This window comes from Cannabis sativa, chromosome 2 (genome assembly GCF_029168945.1).
Source record: "Cannabis sativa cultivar Pink pepper isolate KNU-18-1 chromosome 2, ASM2916894v1, whole genome shotgun sequence".
NCBI classification, from domain to species: Eukaryota; Viridiplantae; Streptophyta; class Magnoliopsida; order Rosales; family Cannabaceae; genus Cannabis; species Cannabis sativa.
In genome coordinates this window covers 34,387,617-34,402,397 of record NC_083602.1, presented here as the reverse complement: position 1 = coordinate 34,402,397, position 14,781 = coordinate 34,387,617, and the positions used below count along the sequence as shown (strand labels likewise).

The window sequence follows — 14,781 nt, the reverse complement described above, 5'->3', positions numbered from 1 at the left end:
AAAAACTAAATGTATTCTAATTTATATAAATCTTTATATATTAAAAGTGCCTATCTAACGGCAATTCTTGGTTCTTGGTTTAACAGAATATTCTTTTCTCATTCTGTTAAATTTAACAGAATATTCTTTTTTCATTCTGTTAAATTTAACGATACACTTTAACATCAACGTTAACTCCAATAAAAAAAATATATAAAAAACGTTAACTCCAAAAAAAAAATAAAAATATATTAAAATTAAAACGATAGTAAGCCTAATTTCCTAAAAAATTGTAATTTTTTTATTATTTTTTATGAAATTATAAGTTTGATATATGGTGATGATGAAACTAATTCCACTAAAATCTTAAGTTTGTTGATGGCAATGAGAAAATTATGATTTCTTTATTGAAAAAAATGGTGAAATTCGTAGATGTATATTTCTTTTTTGTAGGACTTGTACTCTATCTTTGGCTCCGAATCGGAATGAGGACGAGGAAGAACTAGAAGATTACGCTCATCTGTGTGAGTGGAGGAGCACTACTACAAAATACACTTTTAGTGTCAGTTTGAGTTTCGTTTAATTTAAAAAACTGACACTATAGAGTATCTTTAATTTTTGGTGTCGGTTTAAAACTGACATTTAAAAAGTATAATAGTATCGGTCAATAAACTGACACCAAAGCCAAAACTGAGACTTAAAAAATTTAAAAAGAAAAAATTAAAAACAAAATACTCCTTTGGTCTCAATTTAAAACTGACACTTAAAAGAAATTATAAATCTTAAGTCTCGGTTTTAAACCGAGACCATAGAGGATATAAAAATCAAAACCTTTGGGCTTGCAAAAAATTAAAATAAAAGCGGGATGCTTTGCGAAATATTAAGGCGGTAAAAAAAAGTTTCGTCTCTTCAATTTCAAAGAAAAACAAACATATTATCTCATAAGCTTATCATTCTCAATTCTGGTTTGCGGAATATTAAGGCTGTAAGAATTTTTTTTTTCAATTCTCCATCTTGTTTTTGCTCTGGTCTTTAACTCTAATCTCATTCCTGCTTCACTCTCTATTTGGTCAAAAGATCCATGAGACAAAGGAAGGAACAATTTTTCGAATTTTCCACTGAAATCTGGTATGTGTATATGTTTAGATTTAAGTTTTGGATCTTCCTTTGTCTCCATTACTCTGGTAGGGTTTTAATTTTTTATGGATATTTTTGCCCAATATTCTATAGATTTGAACTGTAATAATCTTTCTCATCGTACATATTATAAATCTTTTTCTTGTTCTTTATTTCTGTTTCATGAATTTTGCATATACAAAACTTCATTGTACGTTCATTGTTAGTGTATTTCAAGTTTTAATTTTGGATATTTATTGTGTTGATATTGATTTGATATTTCTTCGGCAACTTTGACTTTACTTAACACTGGAAGGATCAGCAGCAGTGGATTATATACAACTTATGATTAAGAAGGTGATTTTCTTTTTTGGGTGCTCATTTGAATTGTGGAAGACTTTTAGATTTTAACTAAATGTTAGGAAATTTAGGTAGAGAAAGAAAATAGATTTAGAAATAGAAATTTTTGATGTGGCGAGCTTACAATTTCTTGTCGCAGTTCTCTTTATTTGATTGAGATGTATTACTTTTGACTGAGTATATTTAATTTGAGATCACTTAAGTTAAGCAAAATGTTAGAGTTTTGAGTTGAATGAGTATATTTAATTTGAGATTGTAAAGAAATGAACCTATTTCCCTCTGCTGCATTTTTCCTCTACTGATGGCTGCTGTGGCTGCTGTGTGGTCCAGGTTTTAGGACAGGTGTCCTCTGCTCTGTCATTTGAAGATCCCTAGATTGATTTAGCCGTTATTTTACAATGATGAGGCAATGATTGCCTTTGTACAATTTTATTCCCTGGTTGTTACATTTTGCATACAGCTGTAATCAAGCCATTGGCTTTCTATTGTATTGGTCTTTATCGACCCTGCCTATAAATTGAATTCACTCAGTCTCTTGTAAAAGAGCTGAGATTTCACAAAACCTTTCTGCATTTATTTTCACTTGGTATCAGAGCGTACGGCTTTTCTATCCTCTCACCATGTCTGCAGAACCCCAAAACACAGGAAACAACAACCCTGCACAATCTACCCCAGCTACAGCAGCATCCACAGTAATGGGTGCTGGTTCAAGCTTTTCTCAGCCCCAAAACCCAGTATCAAACCACTTCAGCACCCTCAATCAGCCCTTTTCTCTCAAGCTTGATAGACACAATTATAGTCTATGGAAAACGATGGTCTCAACCATTGTTAGAGGCCATAGACTTGATGGTTTTCTTAATGGAACTAACATCTGTCCACCTGAGTTTGTTGATGCAGGAACTGTCATGGAAAGCTTGGATACTGCTGATTCTCAAGTTATAAATCCAGCGTATGAGAACTGGATCATTAACGATCAACTCTTGATGGGGTGGTTGTATAGCTCGATGACTGAGACTATAGCAACCGAAGTTATGGGAGTGGCTACAGCTGCAAAATTATGGAAGGCTCTTGAACAACTTTATGGAGCTCATTCCAAGTCCAAAATGGATGAAACTAGAACCTTGATTCAGGTTAATAGAAAGGGAAACACACCTATGACAGAATATCTTAGGCAAAAGAAGAACTGGGCAGATCTTCTTGCCTTGGCTGGAGAGCCTTATCCCGAGTCTCAACTCATCACGAATGTCTTATCTGGCCTAGATGTGAACTATCTCACTATAGTTCTTCAAATCGAAGCCAGATCTAAGACATCTTGGCAAGAACTACAAGAGTTGCTGCTGAGTTTTGACAGCAAGATAGAGAGGTTACAAGCTATGTCTTCGAATGGAAAGAGTTTCAACTCATTGATGGATCCCCAAGCCAACTTTGTTCAAAAACCACATGTTGGAGGACAAGGAAGAAGCACTGCCAACCATCCTCAAAGCCACGGTGGCAGGAACTCAGGAAGAGGTGGTGGAAATCGTGCTAGAGGTAGAGGAAGGTTCAATGGCAGATCTGGAGGGCCAAAACCTACTTGCCAAGTTTGTGGCAAGTACGGTCATTCAGCAGCAGTTTGTTACAACAGATTTGATGAGCAGTACATGGGATCTGATCCAAATAACCCGACACACAACAAGAACAGCAACAGCAACAACCCATCAGCCTATATTGCAACACCAGAAACTGTGGAGAGTGATGCGTGGTTCGCTGATAGTGGAGCAAGCAACCACATCACATCTGAATCCTCATCAATGACACAGAAACAAGAGTATGGGGGTAAGGAAAAAGTCACCATTGGTAATGGTACTCAACTCTCTATCTCTCACATAGGAAATGGTATTTTATATACTGATTCGGGCCAATGTTTAAAGCTTAAAGAGATGTTGCTTGTTCCTGAAATTGCTAAGAACTTGTTGAGTGTATCTAAGTTAACCCATGATAACAATGTGCTCATTGAGTTTTATGCTGATTGTTGTGTTGTGAAGGACAAGCTAACAAGGAAAGTGCTTCTTCAAGGGATGCTTAAGGATGGCCTCTACCAACTTCAAGCTCCAAACACAAAGCCAACCCCTCTGTTTTCAAGAAAAATCGAGTCAAATAAGCCTAAAGAGCAACTGTTTACTGGTGTTGCTGTCAAGTCCAAGTCTAGTGTCAATCGGTCTAAAACCAATGTGTCTTGTGTTTCTAAGAGTGATGTGTGGCATAGGAGGTTAGGCCACCCATCACACAAAGTATTGAGTCAAGTTTTAAATTGTTGTCAAGTTAAAATTCCCAAGTATGAAATGAATCATTTCTGTGATGCATGTCAATTTGGCAAATCACATGCTCTCCCTTTTAAACCTTCAAATAATAAAGCTAGCAACATACTTGATTTAATACATAGTGACCTATGGGGACCTTCTCCTATTGTTTCTAACAATGGTTATAGGTTCTACATACACTTTATTGATGATTGCACTAGATTCACTTGGATTTACCCTTTAAAAACCAAAGCTGAAGCAATAAATGCCTTCCTTCAGTTCAAAACCTTTGCTGAAACTCAGTTTGAAAGAAAAATAAAAAGGCTTAGAACCGATGGAGGAGGTGAATACCAAGCACTACAAGACACTGCTTTAGCCCATGGAATTGATTTCCATCATTCATGTCCTCATACCTCAGCTCAAAATGGTAGAGCTAAGAGAAAACATAGACACATTGTTGAAATGGGTCTCACTCTTTTAGCACAAGCACACATGCCCTTGAAATATTGGTGGGAGGCTTTTCAAACATCTGTGTATTTAATTAACAGATTGCCAACACCAATTCTTGACCATAAATCTCCATTTGAGGCTGTTCATGGTAAGAAACCTGATTATGCCTTCTTAAAAGTTTTTGGTGTTGCTTGTTTTCCTTGCATAAGGCCTTATCAAGCACACAAGTTTCAGTTTCACTCTTTAAAATGTGTCAACCTTGGTTATAGTGAAGTTCACAAAGGTTACAAGTGTTTAACTCCCACAGGTAAAATCTATATCTCAAGGAATGTTGTGTTTAATGAGTTAGAATTTCCATTTGAACTTGGCTTTCTAAACAATTACCAAGCTGAAAAACCAGTTATAATTCAAAGTTCCACTTGGTCAGTTCTGCCATCTTTTCAACCTCCTGCTGGTTTTTCTGCTCCCAAACCAGCAACACCCTCATCATCCTCAATCATACCTGAAGAAGCACTCTCCACACCAACACAATCTCAGGTAAATACTCACTTATTTAACTCTCTGCATTCTTCACCTGTTGCTTCACATGAGTCTCCAATTTCAGAAAATGAGAGGGGACTTGCCATCAGCCCTGCTGCTATTTTTCAGGATGAATTCATAGTTCAGTCTGCTGATTCAGAACAGTCAGCAAACACCTCTCCAGTTCCAGTTCAGACTACAGTTCATCCTCAAACAACTGGCCATCCCATGGTTACTCGGGCAAAAGCTGGAATATTCAAGCCTCGAGTATTCATGGGACACACCTACTGTAATACAGAACCTGGTAGTCACTGCAATACTGAGCCTGGCAGTGTAGAGGAAGCTCTCTCTCATCCCGGTTGGAACAAAGCGATGCAAAGTGAAAACAAAGCTCTTAAGGATAATCACACCTGGGTGCTGGTTCCTCCCAAACCAGATCAGAATTTAATAGGCAACAAGTGGGTTTTTCGGGAAAAATTAAATTCAGATGGCTCACATCAAAGGTTCAAAGCTCGCTTGGTTGCTAAGGGTTTTCATCAAAGGCCTGGAATTGATTTTGGAGAGACTTTCAGTCCGGTTATTAAAGCCACCACAGTTAGGATTATATTGACCATTGCTGTCACTCGAGGATGGGAAATCAAGCAGCTGGATATAAACAATGCCTTCTTAAATGGCACTCTCAAAGAAGAGGTTTACATGCTCCAACCTCAAGGCTTTGAAGAACCAGGGAAAGAGCACTTTGTGTGCAAGCTAAATAAGTCATTATATGGCTTAAAACAAGCACCAAGAGCCTGGTTTGACAAGCTAAGATCCACCTTGGTTAGCTGGAACTTCAAGAATTCAAAATCAGACACATCCTTGTTCTTCTACAAACATGGTACTGATGTAATCTTTGTGTTGATATATGTTGATGACATTGTTGTGACAGGGAACAATAACAACAAGTTGAAAGGCTTCATTTCAGAATTGAATAGAAGATTTACTCTCAAAGACCTCGGGTCTCTACATTATTTTTTGGGAATCGAAGTCTATAGGGATGTAACAGGCTTGTATTTGACACAAACAAAATACATAGAAGACTTGCTTCGAAGACACAACCTCACTAACCTGAAGCCGTGTCCAACACCTGCTACTGCAGGAAGGCCAATGTCAATAACAGAAGGTGAACTACTATCTAATCCCACAATTTACAGAAGTGTAATTGGTGGATTGCAGTATTTGTCTCACACCAGGCCCGATATCTCTTACGCCGTTAATAAACTAAGCCAATTTCTAAAAGCACCGACTACAGTTCACTGGAATGGAGCCAAGAGAGTCCTAAGATACTTAAAGGGAACCATGCACAAGGGACTTCATATCAGTTGTGATGAGCCACTGAACTTGACTGGATATTCAGATGCTGATTGGGCATGTTGTCCTGATGACAGACGATCTATAGCAGGTTATTGTGTCTTCTTTGGTAACACACTTGTGTCATGGTCTTCCAAGAAGCAACCGGTTGTTGCAAGATCAAGTACGGAGTCAGAGTATCGTGCCTTAGCTCATGTGGCAGCAGAAATTTCATGGATTGAATCTATACTCAAGGAAATTAGCTTCAAAACACCAACTGCCATTACTTGGTGTGACAATATGGGAGCAAATGCTTTGGCCTCTAACCCAGTTTTTCATGCAAGGACAAAGCATATTGAAGTTGATGTTCATTTTATCCGAGACAAAGTCTTAAACAAAGAGTTGGACATCAGATATGTGCCATCGTCTGATCAAATTGCTGATTGCTTGACAAAGGGACTGTCGAGTTCAAGGTTCAATTTCTTAATCGACAAACTTGGTGTGCAAAATTCACCCCTGCATTTGAGAGGGGATGTAAAGAAATGAACCTATTTCCCTCTGCTGCATTTTTCCTCTACTGATGGCTGCTGTGGCTGCTGTGTGGTCCAGGTCTAGGACAGGTGTCCTTCTCTCTGTCAATTGAAGATCCCTAGATTGATTTAGCCGTTATTCTTGTAATGATGTGGCAATGATTGCATTTGTACAATTTATTCCTTGTTTGTTACAATTTGCCTACAGCTGTAACCAAGCCATTGGCTTTTCTCTGTATTGGTCATTATCGACCCTGCTTATAAATATATTCACTCAGTCTCTTGAATTATTGAGCTGAGATTTCACAAAACACTCTTGCATTAATTTTCACTGAGATCACTAATTCTTTTTAATTCTTCTAGTCATGTGTTTGTTTCCTGAGAAAAAAGGACTAGAAAGATATAGAAAATTTAGTTTTGGAACATTGTGTTTGTTGCATGTTGTAGGAAATTAGAAAAAGTAAAGAAATTTGAGTAAAAAATTTGTGCTTTTCATTTTCCTCTGTTGTTTGATGATTCATTCTGTTGCTCAATATCATCATTTTGAGTTATCATTAGGAAAAAGGGAAAGGATTTTATCTGAGTTTATTGAGTGAAAGGAATGATCTAATATTTAAAGAACTGATTTTTGTTTTCTTTTTTTAAGTTTCATGTTTGCTTGTAGAGAATTTTTGGTTCTGGCTGGATTCACTTCTTATTAGCTTAGGTTGATCAGCTGGTAATGCTGTAAATGTCACTCTTTGCTTTACATGAAGAAAGCTGATGACATAGTAATTGGCTCACATCACTTATCGACTTAAAAGGTGAGTTGAACCTCTTAATAATTTTTTTAATAAGGTTGCAGTCTTTATACCTTTAGGTTGATCTGTTTGTATTATATTTTTTTTAATAATTTCAATCATACACATAGCATGATATATCTTTATCTATTGTTGGTTTAATTGTGTCTGGAGTTTATTAAATTGATCAATAAAGACATTATTTGTTGATGGTTTCATATATTCATAATGAAATGGCTGGTGTGATGTTAAAACACACATATATATATATATATATATGTAGTAGTTCTAGTCCTAAACAGTAGTATAATTAACAAAGACTTATTAATAAAAAACTTTATAAAAGAATTGAAGAAGCCTTCATTATGAATGTTAAAATCCTCACTTCAGCATTCGAAATGGAATTAATTAAGATGATGCATACTTTGGAAATGGATAATACATAGGCATGAATATAACATCTAATAATCACAAGTGCTAATTAACACTCCACGCTTTACACTGATGACAAAACTCAAAACTAAAATCTTCTATGTGTGTAAAATATACAAAATAAATATGGTGGAAGCATCTTAGTTAGAAAAAAAACAAGTAATTAATTCTTAAAATCAAATACACAACAGTGGACCATGAGCATTTGATTCTCATCATCATCATCGTGTTGTTGTTCTGTGTCTCATCAAATAGTACTTGCAATTAATTTTGAGTGAAAACATTAGCTATATTATATATATGACTTTTCTAATGATATATATTTGCATTTCAGTCACAATCTAAGAATTAAGAGTTGAGTTTCAGATGGAAACATTCATATCACGTGTCAAGAAGATGAGAGATGCACCTTGTGGTGTACTTAGTATTGTTTTTTTAGAACTTGCAAGTGTATTAAAGGCTAAAGCCATGAGCTGTTTCAGTTAATGTCGAACAATAAACTATCAATCTTGCTGATTTCTGCATTTTCTTAATTTTGTGATTAATATATATTTGCTTCTTCCATGGTTTAGCTTTCTTCATTTCTTTTTAACTTTGAACGCTACTCCTTTTAAGAATGCTTTTCTCATTTTGTTGTTTAATCCATTTCTTTATGTTCCTCCTTATTTCTAATCTGTTTATGTGTTTAAATTAGTATGTGTAAAGCATGTAATAGTTTTTGTACTAAAACGGAATTGGAGCAATGAGATTGAAGAATGAATGCGATATCTTCACAAATTAATGTGGAGCTCCGAACATAGAAGGGTGAGTTTTGCTCCTAACTTTTCTTGCTAGTCTTTTTTTTATTATTTTTATTCTTATCAAATTTTACCTTTTGATGATTGATTAGAATACATACTGATAGATCAAACTCATTAACAAAAATTCTTGTTACACATTTTTTCTTGGCAAACGTCATTATCATATTGCCATTTTATATTCCTTCATTAAGGACTAAAAAACAATATCCCAAAGAGTGATATATAGATGAATTATTTACTTAAATAAGTTTTTGTCCATCTAGATTCTGATGTATGTATTTTTTTGCTCATTTTCTTATTCTAATTTTACTTTGACATCCTTACAAAAAACAATTTACTTTAAAATGTTTAAATAAAAATTTAATTATGTTGAAAGGACTAAAATGAATTGATGTTGGTTTGATTGTAACAATAATTTTTGTAGCAATCTCATATGATCAACCAATTTGAGGATGACTGCATAAATTAGATTTGGACAGAACAGCCTCTTACTAGTTGTATATGCAATTGATAATAATCTGGTCATGTAGAAAGATTGTAGGGCTTTTGGGGCCATGACATTTGACTATATTTTTCTTCGGACATAAATAAATTGAGGCCTTGGATATATGTTTAGAAAGCCGACTTACATGGTATTATTTATAAATATTTATTTCTATATTTTGATGAGTTGTTTGTGTAGTGTAAACAATGAAAAATGTTGAAGACTCCTTGTTGATGACTTTTAATATGAAAGATGTTGTTTTATGATTCATCTTCTATTACATAAAACATATTAGCTTTAAAAATGGAGTTTCAATATTGAGTATCAAATCATTGAATTAGTTATATACTTTTCTTTCTCTATTTCAGTATTTTTTCACTAACAAAATTCGTATTTTGTTGAACAGGATATATTAATGATAATCAAGCATTGCAAGGAGTTTTTACCGGTTCTAGTCAAATGTCAACTTCTTGGATTGAATGTTGGCAATGCTTTTGAAGCTACTAATTGATTTAATTTTATTATTTAAGTTTGTTATGTAAATCATTAGCAGTGAATAAATAAGTTTATAATTTTGTGTGAAATAAGAGTAGTCTTTTTATTATATGTAATATATACTGTAAATAATATTTTCATTTTTTTTAGTTCTTTTGATTTTAGTATTTTTTTTTTTGACTTTTTAATCCCTTTAAGTGTCAGTTTTAAACCGACACTAAAGGAGTTTTAGTGTCGGTTATAAAACGATATCAAAACTCAATAGTGCCCGTTTAAAACAGACACTAAAGACAAAAACATACATGTCTATTTTAAGTGTCGGTTTAGAACTGATACTAAAACTCAATAGTGTCGGTTTAGAACCGACACCAAAGTTTTGACTTTTTGTCTCGGTGGAATAAGTGTCGGTTTTATGAACCGACACTAAAAGTATAAGTGTCAGTTTAAAACCGACACTAAAAGTGTAGTTTGTAGTAGTGGAGAGACGTCATCGTTAGCAGTGGACGATTTCTTTCTAGGGTTATGCTTGTAGTCTTTGGGTTTTATTGGATCAACGAGACTTCTGATCCCGAGTCAAATATTGAGGTATATCTTCTTCGAAAAAGAAAGAACAAAATTACTATTTTATACAATGTTTCTATGGGATTCGTGCTTTCACTCGGGAAAAGAACGTCAGTTGTTTCTGGAGGTTTTTTTACTTTATTTTTGTTTTTTTGTTTTTCCTTTTCCATTAATAACATGTTTAATTTCTTAGAATGGGAACAGAGACCAGTCTGAAAGGCTTATAAGGCCTGGAGCTATTATATCTAACCATGTCTCAAAAAACCCAACTTCATTTTTCGTACTCTGTTTTTTTAAAAACGATACCTTTTTCTCCGATACTTTTTCTTAGTAATAAATTCAATCAATGGCTTCTAAAACAGAAGGAAAAGCTATCGGCATTGACCTCGGCACCACATACAGATGTGTTGGTGTGTGGCAAAACGACCGCGTTGAGATCATAGCCAACGATCAAGGTAACCGGACAACACCTTCTTATGTTGCTTTTACTGATACAGGGCAGTTAATCGGTGATGCGGCGAAGAACCAAGTTGCTATGAACCCTCAAAACACAGTCTTTGATGCGAAGAGGTTGATTGGGCAAAGATTCTCTGATGCTTCGGTTCAGGCCGACATGAGGCATTGGCCTTTGAAGGTCATTCCTGGCCCTGGAGACAAGCCAATGATTGTCAGTTAACTATAAAGGCGAAGAGAAGCAATTCGCAGCTGAGGAGATTTCTTCAATGGTGTTGGTGAAGATGAAGGAAATTGCTGAAGCTTTTTTGGGTCAGACTATTAAGAACGTTATTGTTACTGTTCCGGCTTATTTCAAAGGTCACACCATCATAGTCAAAAAGGTTTCCTTGGTTGTTCTCAGGTTGGTAAGGGATTGATATTCCAAGGAATACAATTTCTGATAACTGGACTTTGAACCCAGAATGCTAAGGATGTTAAACGGCAAATACAGAAACACGGTGGTATTATTCTAACTGATATTCCTTCTCCTCCAAATTCAAGGAGAAAATGATGGTCAATAAGTAATTGGTACCAGCTTCCTATTATCATATCCTCAGAAAAGGTGAATATTAAATGTATATATGTTTTAATTTTCTACTTTTTCTCTTTGGAATGGTGGATTTGACAAAATTGCTTTTGTGTTTAGACTTAGGTCAACAAACCATCTTTACAATTTGTTACTTCTACTTCTCATAAATCAAAAACTTGAAAAGTCATTTTTATTCTACTTACGAGGTGGTGACTATAATGTAAAATATTATATCTTATAATTACAACATCTCTATACTTTGGTACGTTTGAATTACCTTCGAATACTTGTTTCTTAATAAATTCTTTTATTCCTCTCAGCATCAAACTATCAAGTTCTTGTATGGATGTGTAGCAAATGCTTTAATATTGACAGCCGATTGGGTTACTGATTCGATTGGAGCAAGTTTTATTGTAGCACCTGAGAAGTAAGTTGTACTTCTTGTTCGAATATGATTTTTCGCTTTGTTCATGGGTTGTATCTTGTTCGAAATGAGTCATTGTAAAACCATCTCAGGAAATTGGAAGATTCTTCAAACAACCTGTATTAATTGTTCCGACATATTCTAGAGTATGCATAAGACTTTTTTCTACTTTGATAATTTTAATGTGATCCAACAACAACATATGTAAAATCGGTGTACTAAAAGTTAATATCATATGGTGGCAAAATGAAAGAGTAGAGCTAATAAAAAATCAAGGAAAGCAAATCTAATTTTTGCCTTAATTATTATCATGATTTAAATTTTTTGAATGTATATCACATCCACTGCTTTGAAATATGCCATAAACCGTACTGACTTATGTGAGCAAGTTTATATATGTATGAATCTCTTTATGGCTGCATCAATCAAATTTATTCTTTTGCAGATACATGATTCTACCATGGCAATACGTACACAGTACCAGCATTGAGAAGCTAGATTATGACGATAACAATAATAGTATTTTTGACAAAGTTGGAATCATGCTTCATGGGAAGCCTAATTTTTGTACCAAATTTTCTAGAATAGTGAAGGTATGTTTCCATGTTAAGATTTTATTACTTGCAGTATTCTCAATGCTATTTCCATGTCTTATTATTGGCAAGAGAAATACATGTCTGAATGCATTTTGTATCTCTTTAAATAGGACAACAAGAACAACCTATATTATAATGAACGGCTAATGAATGAGAAATAACATGACATGCAAAAATTTGTTATACTGGTCTTTCATATGGCTTTTAAGGAATGCCTCCTAATTTTAAATGTATTCTTCATGCACTAGACCAGACTATCATCACAATCTTAACCATTCCCTGTTTCTGCATTTCCTAGCATGGTGGCGGGAAAGTGTTTAAAACCCTTCATTGGTTGGTCCATAGCCTAGACAAGGAACAGATAAATGTGGGAGTTATTGTTACCGAGGATAATACGGCATCACGCCACTTAAGGCAATGTGCCAATGAGCGGCAGATACCAATGATGGTCAGTTCTTAATATTTATTTAGAATAATATTATCCACCTATGCTAAAATGATGTATATTTTTTTAATTACCATCTTCCATGACATTTCGTTGCTTGTATGTTACTATGGGTAAATTTTTACACTTAACACTCATCTTGGGTGGTGAAGATTTTGATAACAGGCTTGTGAATCACTTTGTTGCAGAGTTTAAGAGAAAGCACAAGAAAGATGTTAGTGGCAATGCTAGAGCTTTGAGGAGATTGAGAACGGCATGTGAGAGAGCAAAGAGTACTCTTTCTTCCACAACTCAAACCACAATCGAAATCGACTCACTTTATGAAGGTATTGATTTCTACTCAACTATTACTAGAGCAATTTATATACATATATATCCTTTATTGTAATGAACTTTGTGTTGTGTCAGATTAGAGTCAATAATACTAATAATAATAATCATGCTTTTGCTTACTTGCTTGTGTTTGAAATTGAAAAGGAAAGATGGAAAGATGGAGATGAAAGTAGCTCTCCTTCTGTCCTTCATGTTTGGTATTAGGAGTGGAATGAAAAGGATGTAGAAGAAATTAATTGTTAATATTACAATTAATTGAGAAGGCCTAAAATACCTTAATTATCTTGAATCAATTATATATTCTAAAGGGAAGTAGCTAACTAAAAATCTGCATTTCTCATTTTGTTTTTGGTGATTTCTCAAGTATCTGGCGTTAAACAATTGAAGTTTTCCATTACTTAATCTTACCCACAAGGAGGTGGGTGGGTCTTTCTACACAATACCAAAAATCGTCATGGATATAATCCAAGAAAATAGGGTTCTAGGTCTTGCTAAATTAAGTGGAGATGGTAAAAGCACCAATCAGTTGGAAGAATACCCACTGGGTTCAAGTGCTATAGCTCCTTAATATCAATCATCAAATGGATCTCAAGAGTCAAGAGTAAGCTTACTCTTGTGCGATAGAGTAAGGCTTGGAATATATGCTTCACCCTTGTTGTGTTTGTTATTGGTTTCATCACGTTGATCCAACAACGTCAATTGTAGACCTAATGCGTATTATTTTGTTATGACTTAAATATACCTAATTATATTTTACTAACCAACTATGATAACACACATATTACTTTAATAAAACAAATCATTCGCATGATCATATATTTAGATACAATCTAAATAAAACAACAAAGAACTAAACTCTAAATAAAACTAATATTTACGTGCCTCGGTACGTAACTTCTAACTAGTATATATATATATAAGTTGACAACTAAATACTAATAAAAAAAACTTATATTGTATAGACAATTTAAAATACCCAAGAAAATAATACAAAAATAATCTTATATTATATGTACCCATAAAAAAATAAAACATATATATAGATATTCATTTTTTTTCTAAATTAAACATTAAATAACAACAAAAAATTAAATAACAATGAACAAATAATTGGACAACAACCCCAGGGTAAAGTAAAAAATTATTAGACATCAACACATTATGTCAAGTCAAATAGAACTGAAAAACAACACACTAATAATTTAAACAATTAAAAACAACTACAAAATACGTGTGCAACAACTCAAAAATATATGTACCCATAAATAAATACTTATATACTTATTTTTCTATTAGTTAAACAACTAAATAACAACTAAAACACAATGAGATAACAACACTACTTAAATATATGTAAATTAATTTGACATAAACAACCTAAAAGATGAACAACCGGGAAAAAACATAAACACAACACATACACAACCTTAATACATGGAGAGATAAATTCTAAGTATAAAAATAGAAACTGAAAGTTGTTAATTACAAAAATACCAGCCAAGGAAAACGGAAGTCTCCATCTTCTTCGTGACCCAGCCGACGAACCCCAACAACCCATTGTCAACCATTTTCCTTCCAAAACTAGGAAAATCATATCTAAAAAAAATGTAGATCTCAAGGGAAAACAACTTAAATCCCGAAAATCCAAATACAAAAACGGAAAGAAAAAAAAATCATCCAACCTCCATTGCTGTACAAAAAAAACTCAAAAACAACATTCAGTCAAAAAAGCAAATCGCGTTCAGAGGTGAAGAATTGAATAGAAGGAGATCTGGAAATCATTGAAACTCACCCATGATTGAATCAGAGAAAGAATTGAAGGTAATTGAAAAACCGTGTTTTTGCA

General features: G+C 34.1%; 1 long non-coding RNA gene and 1 pseudogene across 2 annotated transcripts; both read left to right on the top strand.

Moving 5' to 3' along the window:
* The first annotated feature begins 199 nt into the window (after positions 1–199).
* Positions 200–9,719, top strand: LOC133034942 (uncharacterized). Of its 2 annotated transcripts, none has more exons than XR_009686244.1 (4): positions 200–1,452; positions 7,209–7,365; positions 8,468–8,577; positions 9,464–9,719. It is a non-coding gene; the product is annotated as an uncharacterized LOC133034942 (long non-coding RNA). The 2 variants fall into 2 exon arrangements; XR_009686243.1 differs by having other exon boundaries at positions 6,642–7,365.
* Positions 9,720–10,024: 305 nt separating this feature from the next.
* On the top strand, positions 10,025–13,695 carry LOC115705976 (heat shock cognate 70 kDa protein 2-like; annotated as a pseudogene).
* The last annotated feature ends 1,086 nt before the right edge of the window (positions 13,696–14,781 follow it).